The following is a 20,249-nucleotide window of genomic DNA, read 5'->3' as shown; positions in this document are numbered from 1 at the left end:
AACACAATCTAGTCCAGTTCAATAAGTGCTTTTCTCCTTTTTTGCTGTAAGGAAGTAATTTTATTGCTTAATCAAAGAACATCTCAGATTGTTTAAAAACTCCCAAATCAAAGAATCAAGAAATTTAAAAAATCATAGAAATCATTTTCTTTCGACTTTCAGCATCTGTTTTCATTTCAACTAGTTGCCTATCTTAACATCACGAACGGGGGAAGAACAGCATTGGTGCCAAAACTTGTGTACGGAGGCCACTTTGGTGCCAAAACTTTCAATCAGATCACTTAAGTGCTAAAAGTTGTGAAAAACGATCACTTAAGTGCCACTTGCGGAAATCCGACGTGGCATTTTTTATTAATTTCTCAAGGCGATGTGGCTCCGGGAGGCTGATGTGGCATTTCTTTTTTTTTTTTTTCCTTTTCTTTCTTTTTTCCTTTTCTTTCTTTTTTCCTTTCTTTTCTTTTTTTTTTCTTTTCTTTCTTCTTATTTCCGATGGCCAGCGTCCGACCACCGGCCACCAACCACCGGCCATGGCCGGCCTCGCCTTCCTCCGGGCGAGGCCCGGCCTCGCCGGATCTGGCGAGGCGAGCCCTCGCCGGGGCTCGCCGGATCTGGCGAGGCGAGCCCTCGCCGGGGCTCGCCACCCGGGGCGAGGTCGAGGTCGCTGGGGCGGGGTGAGCCCGGCGGGGCTCGCCTCGCCGAGATCCGGCGAGGCCGCCCTCGCCGAGGCCACGGCTACCTCGTCGGGGCTCGCCACCGCCCGGGCGACCTCGACCCTCGCACAGGGCGGGGCGAGCCCCGGCGAGGGCTCGCCTCGCCAGATCCGACGAGGCCGGCCCTCGCCGAGGCCACGGCGGCCTCGCGGGCCTCGCCCGGAGGAAGGCGATGCCCAGCGAGGCCGGCCATGGCCGGTGGCCGGACGCCGGCCATCGGAAATAAGAAGAAAGAAAAGAAAAAAAAAGAAAAGAAAGAAGAAAATCAGAAATTTTTTTTAAAAAATTGAATTATGCACATGGAAATGCCACGTGTCATTAAAATTTAAATATAAAAGTCACGTATTAAATTTGATCGGAATTTCTCGCCGTTGGCACTTAAGTGATCGTTTTTTCTCCGATTTGGCACTTAAGTGATTGCCGGCATAAACTTTTGGCACTTAAGTGATCCAAATGAAAGTTTTGGCACCAAAGTGGCCTCCGTACACAAGTTTTGGCACCAATGTTGTTCTTCCCCCCATCACGAACAGATCAACTTTTTCAAGCGATTGGCGTTCGCCGCTCATTATGGATCGTCATATTATCAAACTTTCTGAACATGATCGAGCGTTCTGGCTCGTACCACCCGATAAGCCTGAAGTGGCCGACGACAATCGATGTTTCATGCTTTTGTTCCTCAACTCCTTCCAACTACTTGATGAAACTGACAAACTAGTTCTCCATTTTTAGCGGGTACTGAATATCACAATAGTTAGGCCCAAGACTTTGACCAAGTACAGCAAACCCCTTCTAATAATAGCTTTTTCCCAACTTTAGATCGGATTTATTAGTATTGCAGCATCAAGAACACAATTTTTATTAACAATTCTCTGAGAGGCAACGATGGCCGGTAAACTTTGGGAAAAGTACCAAAAAATTCCTAAAACCATATCGATAAAAAATTCCTAAACCCTCTCTACTTGTTAATAACCCGCCAATCTCAAATTCTCTTCATTTAATTCCACTTGGCAATACGCAAAATCCATCGATATGGGTTTTCACCAAAAGTTCATGGGCCTTCTCTTTTTGCGTCTTTTGCTATCTCAAACCATCTCTAGCTATTCCTCTAGAGATATGAAATCATGGTGTAGCAAAATGCCTTACCCACAACCCTGTGAGTACTTCTTGACCCACAGCCCTAAGGAAACCCCTCTCAAGCGAAAGTCCCATTTCCTTAAGGCCTCCATGCAAGTCACCCATGAGATAGCACAGCTTGCCCAAGCCCACATGTACTCGCCAGGCTCCAAGTGCCACAATGAACGCGAGAAGGCCGCATGGGCTGACTGCGGGCCTGTTTGGTTCAACTTTGAAAATGCTATTTGGGGGAATGCAAATACCTTTGGGTGAAAGCCCATTGGGGAAATGCAAATGGTGTTTGGTAAAAATATTTTGTAAAGCTACTTTGGTCAAAATATAGCGTTTGGTAAATTTTTTTTGCAAATGGACTTTCAGAATTATTTTATTTATTAAAAAAAAAAATAAAACCTACCATCGCCGGAGCCAGCGAGATAGATCTGGCGCCGGCGGCCGTCGCCCGAGGTCGGGCGACCACCGGCGAGCCAGATCTGCCACCGCCGGCGGTAGCCCGAGGCCAAGCGACCCTCGGCGGGGGTCGCACGCGACCCAGGCGGGCTGTCGCTTGAGGTCGCGCGACCCGGGCGACCTCGGGCGATGGCCGCTTTGGGTCGCGTGCGACCCGCCGAGGTCGTCGGCCTCGGGCGACCGCCGGTGGCGGCAGATCTAGCTCGCCGGTGGTCGCCCGACCTCGCCGGCCACCCTCACCGGCCGTCCTCGCCGGCTGCCTGGTGAAGAACAACTTCAAACCATATATATATATATATATATTGGTGAACAGTAGCATTCGTGGAATGCTAGCATTTGGCCAATGCTAGGCCAAATGCTGAACCAAACACTCCAGCATTTTGAGAAGGGGCTTTCGGGGCTTTCGGGGCTCAAAGCCCCTTCCCAAAGCTAAATCAAACACCCCCTGCCTCCATCTTTATGAGCACACGGTCCATCACTTGAACCGGGCCATCAATCACCAGTGCACTCAGGACGACATGCAGACCTGACTTAGCACATCCCTGACCAATCTTGAGACCTGTCGGGCTGGGTTCGTCGAGCTCGGCATCTCAAACAACATGTTGCCCTTGATGTTGAAGAACGTTTCCATGTTGATAAGCAACACTTTGGCTGCAAACTATGTGCCCTACGCTACCCCAAGCTACACCAATGAGTTTCCTACTTGGGTGAGGCCTAGCGACCGGAAGCTTTTGCAGTCTCTGCCCACGCTATCTATGGCCAATGTCATGGTGGCTCAAGATGATTCGGGGAACTACGAGACGATTAGCAAAGCTATAACTGCGGCTTCAATGCGGTCTGATACAGCAAGGTACATAATCTATATCAAGGCTGGTACGTATGAAGAGAATGTTGAAGTTGGATTAAAATTGGAGAACATCGCGTTCGTCGGTGATGGTATTGGAAAGACCATAATTACCGGATGCAGAAGTTTTGATGGAGGATTTACAATCTTCAATTCAGCTACTGTTGGTGAGTTTATTATGTAATTTATTTATGACATAGTGCATTTTGTACAGGATAAATACTGAAAAGTAAAAAGAAAAGGAGGATTATCAACAGTCAGTCAAGTCTAGTCGTGGGGCCACCAGGCTTATCTTAGTAACTCGATATCCCTTATAAGATCACAAATTTGAATATTCACTTGACTTGGAAAAACTTGTCCAAAAAGTCCTAAATCTATTGCATTTTTTGCCAATTCACTTCTAAACTTTTCAATTTTGCCAATTCAGTCCTAAACTTTTTGCATTCTTGCCAATTTAGTCTATCCGGCTAATTTTGGCCGGCCGGCGCTGACGTGGACACCGAGCGTCTGGCCAACACTGACGTGACAATTTTTTAAATATTTAAATATTTTTCAATATTTTTTTTTCTTTTTTTTTTGCCCTTCTTCCCTCTGGCCGGTCCGGCGATGGGCCAGTGGCGAGAGCCGGCAAGGTCGGCCTTGCTAGCCTTTGGCGAATCTCGCCCCTGCTAGCCACTAGCGAGAGTGAGCCTTGCCCAACCAAGGCGAGGCCGCCTAGAGACTGCAAGGTTGGCCTCCCCATGGCTGGGCAAGGCTTGACCTCAATCTGGCAAAGTCGAGCCTCTCATAGCCATGTTGAGGCCAACCACGTCATCCCTGGGCAAGGGAGACCCAACGATGGCAAGGTCGACCTCGCCAGTGGCCAATGAGGGCAAGCTTTTCTAGAGGCCGGCGAGGTCGACCTCACCGACCGTTGCCTCTGGGGAAGAAGGGAAAAAAAAAAGAAAAAAAAAGAAAACTTAATAAAAATTCAAAAAAAATATTAAATATAAATTCCACGTCAACGTTGGCCAGACGGCCGGCACTGACCAGCGTCTACGTTGGCACTGACCAGCGTCTACGTTAGCGCTGACCGGCCAAAATTGACCGGATGGACTGAATTGGCAAGAATTGAAAATGTTTAGGACTAAATTGACAAAATTGAAAGGTTTAGGTCTAAATTGGCAAAAAAACAATATGTTTAGAACTTTTTGGACAATTTCTCCTTGACTTGTGATAATGTTGGAATGTCAAAAATTGCTAAGATTTCTGCTATGTTCAACGTGCGATTTGATTCACAGAAATAATTTGAACGACCTAATGAAGCCAACAAGAATGTTTCAATTAGTTAAGCATGCTTCTATTTTCCATGAAAATGAAGATTCTTAAAAGCACAAACTGGAGAATTAAGGGAATTGCTCCATTTTTCTATGTTGTGGCCCACGTAAGAAGTGCCTACGAGCGAACCAACCTTCTTTATTTTCCCAGATCAAAACAAAAGAAATATTAAAGGACTTCTTGTTTGGTACGCTAACCATGTGAAAGAAATTAAACATATACAATATTATTAATTTTAACAAGTACATAAAATCCCACAATATCGGGTTTTTAAAACTGTTCAAAGGCTACTTATTTATAAGTAGAAGAATGTATAAACAGTATCTTTACATAGTTTCTATAGATACAGTAAAAGCTTTCTGCTCCACGTATGCATATTGATTCACGTAGCGATTTAGTGATAATTTTTCAAAAGAAAACGCGCTTGTAAACACGAGATTTTGATATATAAATAAAAATAAATCGAATCGGGGTTTTGACTGCTGTTAATAATAAAGCCTATAGGAAAATAATGATAAGCTTTAACTTTCATTAATCAGATTGAAGAATGATATGCAATTATTTGGGCAAAAGAACACTACAAGTGCCATAACTTGTGTACGGCGCTCACTTTGGTGCCATAAGTTTTTTTTGGATCACTTTAGTGCTAAAATTTTTGAAAAACGATCACTTAAGTGCTAAAAATTTTGAAAAACGATCACTTAAGTGCCAACTCCGGTGCAGTACACAATTTTTCGCCGGAAATCCGACGTGGCATTTTTTTTTATTAATTTCTGAAGCTGACGTGGCTCGCCGGAGATTGGCACTTAAGTAATCGTTTTTCAAAAATTTTAGCACTTAAATGATCGTTTTTAACAAAATTTAGCACTTAAGTGATCGTTTTTCAAAAATTTTAGCACTGAAGTGATCCAAAAAAAACTTATGACACTTAAGTGATCGTTTTTCCTCCGACTTGGCACCAAAGTGATCCGAAAAAAAGTTATGGCACCAAAGTGATCTTCGTACACAAGTTATGGCACTTATAGTGTCCTTTTGCCCAATTATTTGGTTCTATGAGGTAGTAAATGAAGCATTTAGAGATCCATGTTTAGTTTGTTGAGACACTTTCCTGTTTAGATTACATGTACCGGTAGATAGACATACCCGTATTAATAATTCCTCATCTTGAGTTTCAGCTGTTGATGGTGACGGATTCATTGCTCAAGACATAACTTTCCGTAACACTATCGGTGTGGCAAATCACCAAGCAGTTGCTCTGCGTTCCAGCTCTGACCTCTCGGTCTTCTATCAATGTGGATTTGAGGGTTATCAGGACACCCTTTTCGTTCATTCTGAGCGGCAATTCTATAAAGAATGCGACATCTATGGCACCACTGACTTTATCTTTGGAAATGCTGCTATCGTTTTTCAGAATTGTAACATCTATGCTAGAAACCCTCCTAATAAGGTCAATACCATCACTGCACAGGCCCAGACTAACCCCAATCAGAACACCGGCATCTCCATCCACAACTGCAAAGTCACTGCTGCTTCAAACTTGATATTGGTTCAAAGCTCTGTGAAAACGTACCTCGGGAGGCCGTGGCAAGAATATTCAAGAACTGTTTTCATGATGACTTACCTTGATAATCTAATTGACTCGGCCGAATGGTTGGAGTGGGATGGTGACTTTGCCTTGAAAACTCTATACTATGGAGAGTATATGAACACGGGCCTAGGTCATCGACCGCAAATAGGGTCATGTGGGCAGGTTACCATGTCATCACAAGCGCGACGGAGGCTTCAAAGTTCACCGTCGGGAACTTGATCCCCTGTGGCACTTGGTTGCTCGCCACCGGCATGCCTTACACCTTTGTGGGTTACGACGTGCCTTACACCTTTGAGGGTTACAAACAGTTCATCGGTTTTATTAGGGGTTACAACGGTTATTCTCTAGTCCGGTATTTTTTTTTTTGTTTTTTGTTTTTTCTTTCTTCTGGAAACCTAGTCTAGTTCAATAGGTGTTATTTTTCCGCTTTTTTCTGTAAGGAAGTAATTTTATCGCTTAATTAAAAACATTTTTCATTGTTTAAAAACACCCAAATCAAAGAATAAACAAATTTAAAAGTCCATTTTCTTTGATAATACTATGTATTTTCATTTTAACTAGTAGCCTATTTTAACATCACGAACAAATCTGACTTCTTTCAAGCGATCGACATGTGCGCTTTCCGAACATGATCGGGCCTTCCGCATTGTAGCACACGGTAAACTCGAAGTAGCCAACGACAATCACTGTTTCGTGCTTTTGTTCCTCAACTCCTTCCAAGCACTTGAAATTGACAACCTAGTTCTCCAAATTTAGCAGGTACTCAAGATCAATGGTTAGGCCTGCTTGGCATATTGGCTTAAAGATTTCACCCTGACCCTGGGCTAGCACGGCAACCACTCCTAATAGCGTTTTCCCACCTTTAGCTTGGATTGGTATTGCAGCATCAAGAACACAATTCTCCTTAAAAATTCTCTGAGAGGCAACATCAAGAGTCATCCATCCTGTGCGAGACCGATTTGTATTGATTGGAGTCTAACTAAAGGTGAGAGAACGTTGAACAGTCTAGCTAACTAGGAATTCTGGGATTGAATCCTTCTTGGTTACGGTCCAATAGTCTCTGAAAACGATTTCCGAAAACTAGCAAAAATCCCCTGATATTCGACAGGATGGAGTACCCGAGTCGAAGACTGCAAGTTCGAAAGATCTTTTTCGCTTTGACAGCTCACTATACTGCGCTTTATAGCTCCGTTTTTTTTCTGAATATTCAACTTCGTATTAGATGAGGTGTGAAACTGATTAAAGATGATCAAGCTAATTTGGAACGAAGAAGCAATGTCCCATCTCCAGGAAAAACAACGTTAAAAAAAAGAAAATAATATTTTCCGCAAATAGGAAATAAGATTGTGTTGGGTAGAATCTATTCAGCTAGATACCCTTTATACTACCATTATTTATTTCATTTTTCATTAGGAAAGATTGGAAATTAGCTACCAAAATAAATTGACAAGATGAGAGGGGCCTCCCTGTCTAATGCCCCTGGAAGGTTCGAAGTGTTGGGAAAACTCAATCCCCGATCGACACATTCGAAACATATTTGGAACGAATTCGATCAATGCAGAAAGCGTGCCCGAGAACCATCAACTTGTATCACCGATCGTACAGGCATATCACACAATGAATATACCTGGTATTGTCACAGATTAAGTGCCACTTTGTGCTTGAGAGTTCTTTGATCGTCTTTCGTACTCGTTTGCGTTCCGAAGCAAAAGCAGAGAAAACGTTATGTTCGAAGGAGTGTGTTTGCATATGAAAAAAAAAACACGTTAGTTTTTCCAAGGGGTACCTTCTATTATAGTGATAGGCAAATAACTACCTTGTGGGCCCTTGTGGCTCACGGGCCGGGTTTGGCCCATCTTGGGCGGTCCACCCATTATGTCTTTCATCTCTCACTCGCCCACGATGGGCTAAACACAACTTTCTTCCTTGTAAAGTTCATATTGGCAAATAATCCGTGCGACCAGCATACTATGAGAGCTCGTTGTTATACATTTGTTAGGAATATATAACAGCTCAAATTGAGCATTATCCAGAGTAGAATTAGTATGCAGTTCCCTAGATCAATCAGTCACATTTTTTATCTCTCTTGATCTCTTTTAGTATCTCGTATATTGTATTCACAACTATGATTTACTCAAAATCATAATTGGTCGACCTGTGAATACAAATATAGAATGTGACATCATAAATCAAATTGATCTTCCTCTTTCCTTAAACCTCTCCATTTCAGTCCAACTCGCTTTTCTAGAAATGCCCCGTTAGACCGAATTATCATGATCATCGGCAACATCCTAAGATAGCAAACACTGAATAGAAATTTTGAGAATAAGTAAGAGTCATGAGAGCACTTTAATTGAGAAAAACTATTTTCCTCAAGAGTCTCACACGACTTAAAAAATTGAGATCATAATTTGTGCCAACTCTTATCGGTCGTCCCATGCATACATAATATGAAATACGTATTACGGTATTCTCTCCTTTTCCTATAGAGCGTATGTCTTTACTCTCAATACCGTACAGATGATAGTTTAGACATACTCAATGTCTAACTTGAGTTCACAAATCTACTCTATTCATAAGCGTCTATCAGAACTCATATCTGGCATTAAAGACAAGTAAAGTGAAATATGTGGGTCATTTCACTTTCGGACATAATAATCTATATGTCCTCATCTTAACATTTTGTTAAGGCGACGTCCATGCTTCAAGCTTAAGCTCTCAATTATCACCTAGATAACAAGCTTAAAACTGTCTCATCTCTATTCATCACACAGTGAGTAGAGGCGATTACCCGTGTGAGTGGGCTAATCTCTCATCTGTCCGACATACCTTTTCAATATAATGCACTCAGCATCGACATTCACAAACGTCATACAAATTTATAGGCAATAATAACGAACTTCATTAATAGTGAACATTCAGGGAAAATTACAATATTCAGTACATCATATTCTACACAGTCCTAGAGATCTCACATGACCATGGAAAACTTCTCTAGGAATCGGCTTCGTCATAGGATCTGCTATCATCCTTTGTGTAGATATGTACTTCATGTTCACTTCCTTTCGTGCAACCATGTCCTTGACATAGTTATATTTGATATCTATATGTTTGGTCTTTTCATGGTACTTGGGATCCTTAGTGTACGCTATTGCTGCTTGGCTATCACAATAGACCAATACTGGGTTTGCAGCATTCTCAGTAACACCTAAGTGATCCAAAAATCTTCTAAGCCAAACAGCTTCTTGTGCCACTGCTGATAAAGCCACGAACTCGGCTTCCATTGTAGATAAGGCTACACACTGTTGTTTCTTACTGCTCCAAGATATGGCACCATTATTCAGTAAGAACACGTATCCAAAAGTAGATTTCCTTTCTTTTAAATCTCCTCCCTAGTCAGCATCAGTATAGCCTTCAAGGTATAGATCACTTCCTTGATAAGTCAGCGCATAGTTGGCACTTCCCTTTAGATATCTCAGGATTCTTTTGACAGCGATCCAATGTGCTTGACCTGGATTGGATTGGTATTTACTTACCATTCCAACTGCATAACAAATATCAGGTCTTGTACACATCATAGCGTACATCAAGCTTCCGACAGCACTAGCATATGGAACTTGTTCCATTTGCTCCTTTTCTTGTGAAGTCTTAGGACACATTCTGTCGCTTAATGCTTCGCCCTTTGCAATGGAAGTATCTATTGGTTTACAGTCTTGCATACGAAATCGCTCAAGGATTTTATTCACATACGTCTCTTGTGAAAGGGATAGGGATTTCTTTGATCGATCTCTTGAAATCTTAACTCCAAGAATGTATGCAGCTTCACCCATATCTTTCATCTCAAAATTGGAAGATAACTAATTCTTGACTGTATTAACAAACTCCATACTGCTTCCGGCAATTAGTATATCATCAATATATAATGATAAGATCACAAATTGATCTTTGGATCTTTTGATATATACACAATTGTCTTCACTAATCATTACAAAATCATATGCCATTATGGCATTGTGAAAACGTATATACCATTGTCTCGAAGACTGCTTAAGGCCATATATCGACCTTAATAGTCGACGCACTTTGTGCTCCTGGCCTTTTGTAATGAAACCAACAAGTTGTTCCATATAAATTTCTTCCTCTAATTCTCTATTGAGGAATGCAGTATTTACATCCATTTGATGTAATTCAAGATCCATACTAGCTACTATTGCCAGGATAAGGCGAATAGAGGTAAATCTAACCATAGGAGAAAAAGTTTCTTCAAAGTCAACTCATTCCTGTTGATTATATCCTTTCGCCACAAGGCGAGCCTTATACCTCTCTATTGAGTCATCAGCCTTACGCTTTATTTTGAGAACCCACTTGTTCCCAATGGCTTTGTGTCCTTTTGGAAGGTCAATCAATTCCTAAACTTGGTTTGATCTCAATGACTCCATTTCCTCTTCCATTGCATGTATCCATTCTTCCTTATCAGGGCACTTTAGAGCATCGTTCACATTCTTCGGCTCATCTTCATCTTGTGGGGCGATCATGAAAGCTTCTCCTTCAATGTCAAAATGTCAACGGGGAATCCTACTACGACTTGACTGTCGTATGGAATGCTGTACTCCTGATGATTCACCACGTTCCATTGCGCTCCCACTCGAATTAGATAATGGTGGTGTTGTCTCTTTAAGTGGTTGCAATTGAGACTGGGTTATATTCAACTCTCCATTTGTCACAATGCTCCCACTAACTTCACTATCACGATCCACAGATTCGTATAGTGATTAATCTCCACCTACTTCGCCCTTTTTAGGAAATTCATTCTCTAAGAATGTGACATCCCGTGATTCAAATTCAGTTATACTTCCGCTTTCTTGCTCACTTATGAATACATATCCCTTTGAGTGCTCTGAGTATATTATAAAAATACTCTTTTTGCCTCTTGGGCCTAATTTTACATACTTGTGAGAAGACTCACGAGTATAGGCAGCACAACCCCAAGATTTTAGAAAGCTTAAATCAGGCTTTCTGCCTGTCCATAACTCATATGGAGTAGAAGCAACTGATTTAGAAGGTACACGGTTAAGTATGTAGGTAGCAGTCAATAAAGTATCACCCCAAAAAGTGATGGGCAAGTTAGCTTGTGCCATCTTGACCTAACCATTTCCATTAAGGTTCTGTTTCTTCTTTCCGCAACACCATTTTGTTGAGGAGTATATGGAATAGCCAGTTGTCTTTCTATTCCCTTTTCATCACATAAATTTCTGAACTGATCAGACAAATATTCTCGACCTCGATAATGTTTTTATTTTCTTGTCTAATTGATTTTCCACTAAGCTCATAAATCTTTTAAAGCAATTTAAAGCCTCGGACTTATGAGAAATCAAATCGACATGTCTGAATCGAGTATAATCATCAATGAATGTGATGAAATAAACAGACCCGTGCCTTGCTTTTACATTCATTGGACCACAGATGTCAGTATGGATTAATTGCAAAGGAAATTCAGCTCTTGTTCCTTTTCCAAATGGTTTCCGCGTTGTTTTTCCTTATAGGCAATGCTCACATATGGGCAAATCAACCTTTTTAATATTGCCCAATAAGCCATCTTTAGCCAATCTATTCATTCTTTGCTGGCCAATATGACCAAGTCTAGCATGCCATACGCTCACATCATTCTCATAAGAATCAGATGATGTAAATAAGGAATAACTAACATTAACTTCACAATAGTCAACATCTAATACAATGAAACCATCTAAAAAATATCCGGAACCATAATAACTTGTACCTAAAGACAAGTCTACACCATTGTTATGGAAGTTTACATTAAAACCAAGTCTAACTAAAACCAACACCGAAACTAAGTTCCGACGAATCTCCGGAGCAAATAGCACATCATGTAGGAACAATGTGCGTCCACCGCGCATAAGTAGTTGACAGGTGCCAATGTCTCTGACCTCTACTCTTGAATTGTTCCTCACGTATATCCACTTCGTTCCTTGTGAAACTCGTCAGAACTCCACGAAAGCTTCTCTGTCCTTCTCTACATAGTCTGTAGCTCCCGAGTCTACAGTCCACAAAGGATTGTATTCAGTTAGAAATACTGAACTAGACACATAAGTAGCATTTTTATTAATACTTAGGGTTTATACCTTATTTGGCTCGCCACAGTCGCGAGCAAAGTAACCCTTCTTGCCACAGTTGAAACATTTCACTCTTGAAATGTTCTTCTTGAAAGGACGCTTTCCTTTCTCCCGTTGGTTATGCCTCGGTTTCTTCCCTGAAGGACTTGCTCCCTTGCCTTTCCACTTCTTTGACCCAGTAGGATGCTTCCTCTTGGAGCCCGAAACTCCATGCGAGCTAGAACCAGCAAAGTAAATATCAGTTTCTGGCTTAGCCGCCATGAGACGATCCTCTTCCAGCTCAGGATGCCGCATAGCATCCTCGAAGGTCTTGATACCCTCATTGTGGGTCAAATGGATATTCATGTGCTCCCAGCTTTGAGGCAAGGAGCGGATTACTGCCTACACCTGCTGTTCATCAGTGAGTATGTGGCCGGCATCTTTTAGCTCACTAATCATATTTGACATCTGCCTCAAATGTTGTTTCATGATCTTTCCATGAGACATCTTGTATGAGTCGAAACGGATAGTGAATTGTCTCAGTTTGGTCACAGAAGTTCGACCAAATCTTGATGCCAGTCACCCCATGTCTTTGGCGTTACGGAACGTCCGAACTCTCGCATGATGTCATTGTCTATCTTGCTTAGCAACGTAATGCGAGCGAGAGAGTTCTTTCTTTTCCAAACAGCAAAGGCATCTTTGTCCCTTTTGTGTTGGGCAGTTGTCCCATCCTCAGGTTCTTCCATAATCTGGTTAAGAGCTTCGAGTGCCTCTTGCTCTTCCAGCGCATATTGAATCTTGAGACTCCAAATCTCATAATTGTCGCCATTCAATTTTTCTCCCTTATTAAGTTCAGCCACTATGTTTTTAGTTGCTAAAGCCATCGTATCTGAACATTTCAAATACACACGCACGAATTATTAAAGCCTATCTAAATACTTCATCAGCATCATGATTACATAAACTAATCATATTAATGAATAGTTTCACAAAAGGTCTTAGAGTCGCAAGTTCACTATGTTCCTAATCATCGTCTAAAAAACCTAATTTGAAATTATTATTAACATAATCATTTATGTAAAGAAATTGGTTCTCCAAAAGTTATACAAACTTTTAAGAACTTCCCACATATAACATAACATATAATATTGCAATATAAAATAAGAAATCACAAAAATTCATAGCCATATATATATTTCATAACACATTCACAAATGTTTAAGAACATGTAATATCAACTTGAAACATGTACAGAATTGATTCCAAATCCTAAAAGAACAATATCAAGTGTACTAATTCAGCACATAGACAGGAAATGACTCATAAAATTCTTTAGAAAGTTCTATTTTCTTTGAAACATAAACAGAGGCTCCCGGAAAACCCCTAGATCCGGGCCATGGTTTGCGCCGAGACCCATTCAATGCAAGGGTTGATGTTCTCCTTGCCCCGACCCTTATATATTCTTGCAGAAAATTCTCCACAAGCATTTTATAGCTTGGCCCCTTTAAGGTTTCTTTAACCTTATCAAGAATTCTTCCCAACTCCTCAGGAATAGTGCATTTTAGGGCTCCGACCATTACATATTCCGGCATTACAAAACCGTTCCAAATGATATCCTGTATCATTTTGTTGACCTTGATGATGTGTGTCATCATATCATCTCCAGCGTCCCATCGATAAAGAGCTAGCTTGATTCTTAGGTTCTCAAGTCTCTCCTTCTGAGCTGCCGTTCTTGGGATTATCGGAGCGCGTCTCAAATGTACCATTGTTCCTGCAACGAAGGCAGAACAAAGGATTACTTATAATCCATGATACATTAAGATAAGGAATGCTTATTCATATACATATGATCTAGCACTTGTATTTCAAAAAACTATAGAGAAATACTAGAGAAAATGCCAAAGAATATACCCCTAAGTACATGTACATAGGGTTTATCATGCATTTTCACATTCATAAGTACAGAAAACATGTAATATGAATATACCATAATGTAGAGCATTCCGATACGAGCACGTCGATACCAAGAACGCCCAAATCGGAGTTCAAATGAGCTCGAACGGGCCGAAAGAAATAATGGGGTCATTCTGTCCGGTTTGAACCGGTCCGGTTCGACTGGTTTGAACCGGTCCGACCGTTGACCGGTCAACGGTCAACCGGGTCGGGTCAACGGTCAACCGGATCGGGTCAATAGTCAACCGGATCTGGGTCAACGGGTCGGGTCAACAGTCAACCGGGTCAGGTCAACGGGTCCGCGCTCCCGATGACGTCACCCTGATGTCATCATTGGCGTTAGGCGGCGACTAACGCGCCGTTTCGCATGGCCGCGCATGGGCCTCACGAGCCGTCGCGCACACGGCCCTTGTCGGCGCGTGAGGGCGCGTGCGGCATCCTTCAGCGACGCGCCGCACCTCATTTTGCTCGTCTCGACGAGCACTTTCTGTTTATGCAATAAAATTCAAGTTTTGACGAAAAACAAAAATTGAAACATGCATGAATAGTTCGGCGACGCGAAGAAAACGAACAAAAAACGAGGCCAAAACGAAAAAACAAGCAGTATGCATTTCACTGTTAGATACGATACACATGCATGATCAGGAAACAAGTAAAACAGGCTCTGATACCAATGTTGGGAAAACTCAATCCCTGATCGACGCATTCGAAATATATTCGGAACGAATTCGATCAATGCGGAAAGCGTGCCCGAGGACCATCAACTTGTATCACCGATCGTACAGGCATATCACACAACGAACATACCCGGTATTGTCACAGATTAAGTGCCACTTTGTGCTTGAGAGTTCTTCGATCGTCTTTCGTACTCATTTGCGTTCCGAAGCAAAAGCAGAGAAAACGTTATGTTCGAAGGAGTGTGTTTGCATATGAAAAAAAAAAACACGTTAGTTTTTCCAAGGGGTGCCTTCTATTATAGTAATAGGCAAATAACTACCTTGTGGGCCCTTGTGGTTCATGAGCCGGGTTTGGCCCATCTTGGGCGGTCCACCCATTATGTCTTTCACGAAGAAAGGTAGTGGTTCCCCCATTAAATTTCACACTGAAAGAAACTGCTGACACATTGGATTGTCCATCTTAACCATCTCTAATGTTTAGCATGCATGCTTCAAGAAATTCCACTTGGCTCGATTATAGGCCTTCATCATATCTAATTTTAGGACTGGCTCGAATTTTTCCCTCGCCCTTCTAATTCTCAGTTGTTGCAGGACCTCCTATACTATCAAGATGTTATCTTGAATTTGTCTCCCACTCACAAATGCACTCTATCTATGGTTATCAAATATGGAAACCAGGGCTTGAGCCTATTAGCCATAACCTTTGAAATGATTTTATAAACAAAATGACACATGCACATTGATCAAATAAGACCTCTGAGTGATTCTTACTATGAAATAGTTGGTCTTGCAAATTGTCATATTCAAAATCATAGTCTCTCCAGATTTCAAAAACCAGGAGTATCTTTGTGTCGGCCCATCAATATCCCTCAAATTTGGCACGATTAGGATGAGATAGCTGATGGATTCTTTGAACTTATGCCACATTTCCTGTAGATGGCATTCAATGAGGAAAATTAAGAGAAGTATAGATAAACCTAAACAGTCAATCGAATTAAGATCACATGGTAGCTTAGCAGTTCTCGGATTAGAATCCTGTGCTGTCTATTCTAAAGAAAAACAAAACAAGAAAGAGTTTTGGCGACCAGGCTAGCTGCACTAGGCAATGTATATGCAACCAATATAGTCTTCACCAAGAAAGATAAACTCGAATCGATCGATTCTAGTTCAAGCCAATGAGTCGAGGAGGCCGTGGCCATTATAAGTTGCCCCATAGAGAGTCGTAATAGAACTTCTTGATAGTGCTTTCTCTTTAATCTTTGCATTAAGATTAATTTAGCACACAGAGTGACCAACCAGACTATTCTTCAACAAATATCGAACCGGCATAGTTCTTCTTGCACGACTAACTCACCTAAGCCGCCTTGCTAGTGACTTTGTTAATTTTGGAAACTCTAACGACTTGACTGCGATCAGTCCCAGACCGTCACAGCGATCCCTGACTTTGGCCACGAAGATTTCGGTTGCAGTCTTGGGCTCTTTGTGTAAGATATGGGTTTTGACCCAGTCAAGAAGAAAAGCAAAAAAAATTAAAAAGAAAAGAAAGTTTGAAAAGTCAACAAAAGAGAAAAGAAATGGAAATTTAGCATAAAGAGACCGAGAGCTAGCTCAGGGAAGAGAAAAAAAAAATGGAAAGAGAGGAAGGAAGAAAGAAAAGAAAGAAAAAGCGTAAGAGTTTTTTTTATGTGGGCTATATTAATTGATATTGTAATTTACCATTTTATGGGATTGGTTTAATAATGTAAGATATAAAAATTCTTAATTTGTCTAATATGAGACTGGTTAGTGCGGGCCGAGTAAAACCCGGCCTGTGCCTTTAAACTCTATAAATAATGCTAAAGTCTCTTCTCTAACCCTGATGCATAAATTACCTCACATAAGGAACAGTTACAAAACTCTATTATGAGAGGCAGTCTCATTAAGTTAGTGATAAATAGGGTAATAGAGGAGAAGCACTTGTGCTAAAGGTCGTCGTAATTCCGCATAAAAAACGATGGATTTCAAATTAAGTGCACAAATCATTTTATTCTCGATTACTGTATTCTAGATTCTAGCTATGGTAATCTTGGGGTGCCATTTTCGCAACTTGCATGTGGTATCAGAGCAACTATAGATTGGATGTAAAACGTACGAATTTGGCCCATTTTTGTAACTTTTTGTTGGATAAAAAATATTTTTGATTATATAAGCGGGAAGAGCTCATCGAGACGAACATTTTGAGTGGCAGAGAGCCACCAAAGGATGCCGCCCGTGGCCCCACGCGTGGCCACGTATCGCTGGGCAACGGCATGCATCGAGCACACGCTAGGGCAACTCGCAATGTGGGTCGACCCAGATGACCCGACTCGATTTGGGATCCACTCGTCGACCGAGTGACCCGACCTAGGATCGGACCCGATCCAGGACCCGACTTGGTTGATCGGATCAGTCAACCGATTGAACTGGTTCGTTGACTGTTGACTAGTTGGACCGGTCAACCAGTCATACCAGTGGTATAGATCGGTTTAGACTGGCTGGCTGTGCATTTCACGCGCTGCGCACTTCTGCGATGCTTGTGAGCGCGTCCGAGCTCCATTTGGAGCGTTCTTGTTACTGGCGTGCTCATGTCTAGATTCTCTACAATGTGGCATATTTATTTTATATTTTTTAGGCTTTTAAGGATATGAAAATACATACAAAACCCTATATACGTGTATTTTTAGGGTAATTTTGTGTATTTTCTTGTATTTCTCTATGGTTTCGGAAATAAAAGATGTTAGCTCACATGTATATCACCACATACAAAATGTGTAGAGTGTGATTCATTGTCTATTAATGAATGGAGCAATGTAATTGGCATGACATGTGATTTTAGCGACAGGTTTCCCCTATCTTTAAGTCCAAAATTACATCTATATGCTATATGTGAGATATAAAGTTTATATTTCTAGTATGAGAGAGTGATTTAATTATGTGACCACCGAAGTATCACACTTGATTAGGTTTGAGAAATATTGATATCATATTGTGGTAAGATGTCCTCTATTCTAATGCATGGTCGTACTCCCAAATGAGGTGATTGTGTATTAGTTCATGGAGGAACACATGTACAGCATATGCTTGAGGAGTGACTGATCTTAGTGATTCATACACCCAAAGGTGGTAAATTCATCAAGGTTGGAATATATTCTCATAGCCACTATTATGTGGAGAGTATACAACTGCATATCATATATTCTGTCCAAATGTATTTACATGATAATGTATATAACTATCAGGATATGTACTTATATCATTTCAAGTTGCACAGTACTCACATAATGCTAATTGTATGCATTGCTTGTCAAATCAGTCATCTTCTCTGTAAATGGCAACTCCATTACGAATGAGGTTACTGTTGCAAACTTTAAAAAATGGAAGGGGATTTTGTTTAGGATGGAGCTAGCAAATATTTATATTGCTCTTACTAAGGAAAAGCTGGCATATCTCACTACTACCAATACGGAACCCAAGAAAGCATACTTTGCTGCTTGGAAAAAGAGCAATTGGATTTTATTTCTTATATGAAGCAATCCATTCAGGATTATTTGAAGAGTGGTTTACCAGCTGACTGCACTGCTAAACAGATGATAGAAGTCTTGGAGGCTAGGAATCATGTCTCATCTAATCTTGAGATTGGGACACATCTACAAAGACTCTTCAACACAAGGTATGATGGTTCGGATGGGGTAAGGGACAAGAAGAGTAAGAGGTTCAAAAAATCATACTCATAAAGGAACTCATGAAACCACAAATCATTTGACTGTTTGGGATATTATAAAGCATCATTCAAAAAGGATGGTGACCACCCTTCTTTTGCAAGAAGAGAGTCACATAAAGAAAGACTGCAACAAATATAAAACTTGGTTGTCCAAGCATGAGCCTACGGTTCAAAGGCTACTTATTTTTAGGTAGAAGAATGTATAAACAGTATCTTTACATAGTTTCTACAAATACAGTGAAAACTTTAGGCTCTACTTATGCATCTTCATTCGTGTAGCGATTCGTTGATATTTTTTTCAAAAGTAAACGCACTCGTAAACACGAGAATTTGACGTATAAATAAAAATAAATCGAATCAAAGTTTTTACCGCTGTTAATAATAAAGCTTAATAGGGGGAGGAGAATGATAAGCTTTGACTTCAATTAATCTGGTCGAAGATTGACCTGGATTGGGAAGCGTTTTCGGTTGATATGATAAGTAGATGAAGTGGGTTTAGATCATGAAATGCAAGAATTAGTGCAGATTGTTGTACAATTATTTGGTTCTATGAGGTAGTACATTAAGAATTTAGAGATCGGTGTTTAGTTTGCTGTGATGCTTCCCGGTTTAGATTACACATACCAGTAGACTTACCCGTACTAATAATGCCTCTTCCTGAGTTTCAGCTGTTAATGATAACGGATTCATAGCTCAAGACATCACTTTCCGTAACACTGCAGGTACGACAAATCACCAAGCAGTTGCTTTGCGTTCTAGCTCCAACCTCTCAGTCTTTTATCGATGTGGTTTCGAGGGTTATCAGGACACCCTTTTTGTTCATTCCAAGCGACAGTACTACAAAGAGTGTGACATCTATGGCACCACTGACTTCATCTTTGGAAATGCAACCGTCGTTTTCTAGAATTGCAACATCTATGTCAGAAACCCTCCTAACAAGGTCAATACCATCACTGCACAGGGCCGGCCTGACCCCAACCAAAACACCGGCATCTCCATCCACAACTGCAAAGTTACCGCAACTCCAGACTTGATATTGGTTCAAAACTCCGTGAAGACATACCTTGGGAGGCCGTGGCAAGAATATTCAAGAACAGTTTTCATGATGACTTACCTTGATAACCTAATTGACTCGGCCGGGTGGTTAGAATGGGACGGTGACTTTGCCTGAACACTCTGTACTATGGAGAGTATATGGACACAGACCCTGGGTCATCAACCGTAAATAGGGTCACATGGGCAGGTTACCATGTCATCACAAGTGCGATGAAGGATTCAAAGTTCGCCGTCAGGAACTTGATCCCTGGCGGCACTTGGTTGCTCGCCACTGGCATGCCTTACACCTCCGTGGGTTACGATGTGCCTTACACCTCTGGGGGTTATGACGTGTTCTACACCTCAAGGAGTTCCAAACTGTCCATCGGTTTTATTGGGGGTTACAACGGTTATAATCTAGTCCAGTTCTTTCTTTTTATATTTTTTTCTGTTTTTTGGAAATCTAGTCTAGTTCAATAGGTGTTATTTTTCCGCTTTTTTCGCTGTAAGGAAGTAATTTTTTCGATTAATCAAATAACATTTCAATGGTTTAAAAACTCCCAAATCAAAGAATAAACAAATTTGAAAGACCATTTTCTTATGATTTTTTGGCAACTATTTTCATTTCAACTAGTGGCCTATCTTAACATCACGTACAAATCTTACTCCTTTCAAGTGATTGACATTCGCAC

The 20,249-nt window shown here is 41.2% G+C and overlaps 1 pseudogene; it reads left to right on the top strand.

Annotated features, from left to right (window-relative positions):
* Positions 1 to 1,692: 1,692 nt before the first annotated feature.
* On the top strand, positions 1,693 to 20,037 carry LOC115662962 (pectinesterase 2-like; annotated as a pseudogene).
* The last annotated feature ends 212 nt before the right edge of the window (positions 20,038 to 20,249 follow it).

The sequence above is a fragment of the Syzygium oleosum genome, unplaced genomic scaffold (assembly GCF_021117445.2).
Source record: "Syzygium oleosum isolate NSW1041296 unplaced genomic scaffold, Sole_v2.1 Sole_v2.14, whole genome shotgun sequence".
Lineage (NCBI taxonomy): Eukaryota > Viridiplantae > Streptophyta > Magnoliopsida > Myrtales > Myrtaceae > Syzygium > Syzygium oleosum.
Note: the sequence above shows the minus strand (reverse complement) of the source record. Positions and strands in the feature narration are given on the sequence as shown.